General features: G+C 32.0%; 1 protein-coding gene across 2 annotated transcripts in view; it reads left to right on the top strand.

The window, feature by feature from the left end:
• Positions 1 to 4,169, top strand: part of LOC111638837 (ras-related protein Rap-2c-like) — a 26,387-nt gene extending 22,218 nt beyond the window's left edge. For both annotated transcript variants that reach the window (XM_023384592.1, XM_023384591.1), the window contains exon 3: positions 2,273 to 4,169. The gene's annotated coding sequence lies outside the window, so the exon portion shown is untranslated. The remainder of the gene's footprint in view (positions 1 to 2,272) is intronic.
• The last annotated feature ends 1,997 nt before the right edge of the window (positions 4,170 to 6,166 follow it).

The following is a 6,166-nucleotide window of genomic DNA, read 5'->3' as shown; positions in this document are numbered from 1 at the left end:
CGGGATCCCGACCACTTTTCAGTCCCAAAATTTTCGGGATTAAGTTTTCCTAATCCCGGGATTTTCGGGATTGACATCATTTTAAAAAAATTGCAAAATAGACTGCATGAAGCGAAACGTTCAGTGCCAGTGCTTTTAACAGAATTGCTTGCCTATCATTTTAATATAAAATACAAGAAATTTTATTCCAAGCAAGCAGCAGAAATTAACCTAGTGGGCTTGCGATGCTTGCTTGGAATAAAACTTCTTGTATTTTCAACTAAAATGATAGGCAAGCAATTTTGTTAAAAGCACTGGCACTGAATGTTTCGCTTCATGCAGTCTATTTTGCAACTTTTTTTAAAATGATGTCAATCCCGAAAATCTCGGGATTAGGAAAACTTAATCCCGAAATTTTTGGGACTGAAAAGTGGTCGGGATCCCGGGGTCCCGATTTTCGAGATCCCGGGATCAAATCCTCTAGTCACAACTCCAGCTTTATTTAGTAATCATTCCGCATTCACACATCTCAAAGTATTTGAAAATATTTTCTTTCCACTCAAAAATAAAATATGAATAAAGGTTTATGGCTTTGTGAAACTTTTGTTGAGTTTATTCCATTGAAATAAATAAATAATAAAAAAATTAAAACATTTGTCGGTTTTGTTTACACGTTTATTGGGCCGCATTGGAACTTGCCTTGGGCCGCATGCAGGCCGCGGGTTGGACACCCCTGGTATAAATGCTCATGAAAGTGACCTAAAACCTGTCACAGTTTGATCAGAAAGCAAATGCAGAAAATACATGGTTTGCACAAAATACAGGTTAGGCAAAACTGCCTTATTCTGCTTTAAGTAGTTTTCTAATTTTGTTAATTAAATGACTGGAAATAGTCCAGTCTTTGACAGCTCAAAAATTATGAAAATAAATATCAAGAGCTGGTTCAGACAAAATAAAACAATGATAAATATTTTACTTTGTCAAATCAGCACTTAAATTGCAAACAATTCCTTTAGCCCTGCTGCTCATAAGATAAAAAAAAGATTATTTTGGACAGCCATTTCAGAAAAATACAAACAGTATTCCAGTGCTAAATGAAGGCAGCTGATGTCAGGAAGAAAAAATATAGACTATTAATAAGAGGATATCTACTCAAAGTAGTGCAAATTCTGCATCTCAGGGAAGGTATTCTGCACCTCCAGTCTTTTATATAGAAAAACCAGTGCTTGAAAGATATTAATAGTATATCTAAGTAATTAATTACTAATCCAAACCCTCGCCATAATTAATTGGGCAATTATTATGCTGTAATTAATAATTAGAAACGAAGTAATTTGGTACTAGAGGTAGAAGTTAGGCACCATCTTTTATCTAAATTAATAATTATAATAATTTATTAAATTACTACACCTAGTACTAAATTACTTTGTTTGTAATTATTAATTGTAGCATAATAATAGCCCACTTAATTATGGCGAGAGTTTGGAATAGTAATTAATTGTTAGATATGTAAATAATACTGTTATAATATGGCACAATCCCAAATGTAGTAATGACATTCTCTAAAATTACAATGGGGAATGAAGTTATAACAACCCAAATGTGGATTCTATTAATTACCAAGATATTAGCATCATTAAATTACTTGAAACAACTATTGTACTTACTGTTTGGATGGTATCAAATGTTTGGTGACAAAATTTAGTCAGGCTTATGCTGGATTAATTCATTACAGTAGTTTAATAAATTTTGTTTATCTTCATTTTCTAAAATATCAAGTTTGTTTATGGGATAAGTAAGTAAACTGAATTTATGTATAGGTTGACTATCACTAATCCGGCATCATTAGGACCTGTAGGGTGCCAAATAAGTGATTTTGCTGGCTTACTGATGGTTAGGTTCGAATGTACTTAACCCAATGAGTAATTATCTCATCCTACCTTTCTTTGAATAACCTGTAAATCAAGTTGGTTAATAAAGAAAACATAAAAAGTAAATGAAAATTCATATCAAATTATCATACATTTGGCAATATTGACCACTCCAAACAGTAGCTGCAGATCAGTGTGGCAACATAAAAACTTTGAAATTATGCTAGATTAAATTAGTGATGGTCAACCTGTACATGAGATGTATACAATAAATAAATACTTAGAACAAAATTTTAGTTATATACTATTTATAGAGAACAATATATTTTTTCTAAAAGAGTTTTTTTAAAATATATTTAACAATTTTAATCAAAGTTTTTGATTTGCTTTGTTCTGAAGAATTATTTATTTGTTTTTTTCAGGTGTATTTGCAAAACTAAGAGGACATTTTTCATTTCTTCATCTATTCAAGGATGATACAGAACTATACATCTGTCTTTACATCATGAAGTTATGTAGTGATAATGGCTTGTCAGAGGTGCTTCAGGAATCTTCCCCTCATGACAGGGTATAACTACATTAAAATTTAAAATTTTCTGAAAAACATCATGTCATATTTATCACTTTTGAGACGAGAGTTCCTACACGTGACCAGTGCATGGATTAAATTCTGTGGGAACGGACCGATGGCAGCAGCGTCTTTTTCTGTAAGTGTTTGTGAATTTAAACCGGATGCTTCAATCTCAGAGCCCCTTGGACCTATGCCTCAAATCGTCGGGACCGGTTTGTTTCTGGCGGTTTGATGGGATCGTCTCATCTCGTCATCGGTCGATAAATTTTTAACAAATAGCAATCTGTAACCAAAGTTAGATACCTCAAATTTATCTTAGGCCACAATAAGAGAAAGGCCACAAATGAATCACTATGCCAAAATATATATATTTGTGATTTGATATCGTGTTTTGTCCGTGAATTTCTATTCTGTAGTCCAGCACTTATGTATTTGGAATGCTTCCAAAAAGTTTAGATTAGCTGATAATTCTAAAAAATATCTATATCTTAATCCATATCTCAACCTATCCAATCATCATAATAATAATAATAATAATAATATTTAGAACAAATTAATTTAATATTCAGTTAGTATAATCGGTATTACTTTTTTAGATATCGTGTTTGTCCATTTAATAATGAGGGAATAGATTTGTATTTTACAGAAGTCATCCAGAATTATATATAAATACATATATACATATATAATATAACAGTTTGAAATTATGATGTTATTTATATAAAATATTTTCATTTATAGCAATTATTTCCATGAGATTTTATTATCACTCGAGGAATATTTTGATTTGAAATGTATACATTTATTTTGAAAGTTGACCAAGTCGCATCTAGGCAGTTTAACCAGGCAAAAGTTGCACGCGTGAATAATTTTCTTTTCGGGTGAAAATGTTCGAACCAAGCTTTAAATTTATATGTCCTTTGTAGCAAAACTGCAATGTTCGTAGCAATACGAGAGAGTCGTGCATTGCAACTTCCTTTCTACGAATCCGGAAACTCATTTGTGTCTGATTTTTTTTTTTAACTAAAAGTACAATTCTCACAGAGACTTTAATCTTAGATGAGGGAACACAATCTCAAAGTTAATCACCAAGTGCATTCATGGTGATTTCAGACATACGAATACTTGGTGCCTTAAAAGTGGAGATACCTAAGGCATCTCGGAAAAATTATCATCCAAAATGAATTTTTTTTTAATCGGATTTTATAAAATTTTGTCGTCACAGAAAAGCTTATTTTGATGTAAATGACATATCTGCCGTAGCATTAGCGAGCTTTCTATTACAAAGTATTTTGCTATGTCGACTTGGAACGACGATGACAGCAGGGTTTGCATCATCGGTAACGTTCTCCCGTATCATCTTTTCAGTGCAAATTGCCACGACGTGATTATATCATGCAACATATTGAAGTATACTATGGACGCAAACCCTGTCACCCGTCGTACCAGTACCAATTGGTCAGACGGTATCGTTGTCGTCGTCGTCAAATAGGTTGGTTTTAAAATAGTTAAAGATTGCTTTTGTCGGTGAACTTCATTCCATCTAAACGTAACGGACGGTCATGGGTGGCAACTTCTGCGTTCAGCCAACACGCGGAGGAGGCAAGGACCGTCCGCAACAAAAGGGAAGAGTTGCCACTCTGAGGTCACGTTCAACTTGCATATAAAAATGATGTGAAGTAAGATGTTGCAATATCTGTGAATTTGTAATAAATATTTTATAATAAAACTTCAGCTGTATCTTAAAATTTTCATGTATCATTTGTTTTTTAAAGTGATTAAAATACATACAGAGCTTTACAAATTTATAGCATACTATTTAGTCATACTAGTTTAAAGATGTGTACATTGTAAATTTATCAGAGATACAATAAATGTAATATGTTTTCATCAGCAAAAAAGTATTGTGTGTAAGAAATATCATTAATTTATAAATCTGTAAACAATTTGAGACATGGTCCATAATAAAACCTATTCTGTAATGTGGTCTTAACAGACTCTATAGAATAGGAAACATTTCTCACTGAAAGTCCACATGCTGAATATTTAACATACAAAAAAACTAGTTTATATAATCTAAAATGTATGTATGATAAAAGAAACATAGACCACACTCGTACCCAGCAGAATTAAATAAATAAAAGGTTTGGTTTAAGTTTTTTATTTGTAAGAAACATAGTTTGTTCTTTCAGTGCATTTACTCAAACCATGTCTAAATGCTTACTCTTCAGGAACAATACTCTCATATACGAGCGAGATTTGTAGCATTACAATAGAAGAATTATTGAATAGTGTATTACAAATAATCACAAAATACGTACCAAATGATTTGAGGATGTGGAATGAATCTTTGGTCCATTTTCCACAAAGGTCAATTAGTTATTGGTTAAAACTTTAAATGAAATGAAGAAAATGGAGATTGAAACTTATGATGAGCCATTTAATTGTAGCATAAGTTTGTCTTGTGCTTGTTATTAGAAATGTTTTGTTCTTGCAAATCAGGAAGAAGGTTAATGTAACTTACTACATAAAATTCTTGTAAATCAAATGCTCTTAGGTCAAGTCACACTGTATAGTACTCAACAAAACTTAGCTAGTTATAAAAATGAGTGCAACAGAAAATTAGCTGCAGGACTAATTTTTCAGCTTTAGTTGATTTAACTTAATTTTTTTTACTACAAAATGTCTGTTTGGCATGCTAAGAATTAAGTCTTGTATGCTCTTGATGGGACAGGTTTTCCAAAACATTTATAATTGCAGTTTTGTTACTGTGTTATATTCAGGATGATCACTGGAAACAGGTATATCCCATCTACCTTAGCCATGACCACCAACCGTAATACACGTGCTAGTTGGTCATATCCAGTGGCAAAATAAGGGGGGTGGCTGCAAAACTAAGTTGGAATGTTTACCAACTAAGACCAACTAATTTCCCCTCTTCTCTACTCTGCTAAAAAGGGAAGCTACAGATTGTTTCAGAATCAAATAAAAGTGATTAAAATGTCAGCAAAATAGATAATTAATAGTAAAAAGTTTTATTAGAGCATTAATTTTAGTGTACTTGGCTCAAAAATTCAATTAAAACAAGTTTAACTTAAGGGAGTGTTTTAAACTCCCAAAACACCCTTACAGCTTTGGAAATACCACATTAAAAAAAATGCACTTTAAGGTGGAATCTTGAACATTGCTTTCCCTTTTACATTCAGATTCATCCTTGGTAGATAGGTACATCTTTCACAGTCAAACTACAGTGGTACCTCATACGTTGAATGCTAAATTTGACAAAAATTCATCTTGAAGTTTGAACTGCATGTGCAATAAAAAATGCACCCAAAGAGTAAATACAATCTGTTGTGTGTCCAAGTTGTCTTTGACTTTTAATTTTGTGTTACACTCTTATGTTTTTAGTACTTTCCCCCCTCTATTTTGGTCTGTTTGGTTGTATATACAGTAATACCCTGAACTTACACGATAGGTGGGACCGAGCGATAACTGCGTAAGTCGGGGTATAATTTTGAATTTAAATACATACAAATAATTTTTAATTGGGGCTAAAGACTAAAGAAAAGAATAATTTAGAAAAAAATGTTTAATAAAATTTTAGATAATACATATGTATAACAAATTAGGCCTATATTATTTTACAATTTTTCACATTTACTTGATTATTACGCCATAATTTTAACATTGTTTCCATCTCAGCGATAATACTGTGACGTTTACGAATGATGCTTGAATTTAAAGA

The sequence above is a fragment of the Centruroides sculpturatus genome, unplaced genomic scaffold (assembly GCF_000671375.1).
Source record: "Centruroides sculpturatus isolate CEXI.00-Female unplaced genomic scaffold, Cexi_2.0 scaffold1109, whole genome shotgun sequence".
NCBI lineage: Eukaryota > Metazoa > Arthropoda > Arachnida > Scorpiones > Buthidae > Centruroides > Centruroides sculpturatus.
Note: the sequence above shows the minus strand (reverse complement) of the source record. Positions and strands in the feature narration are given on the sequence as shown.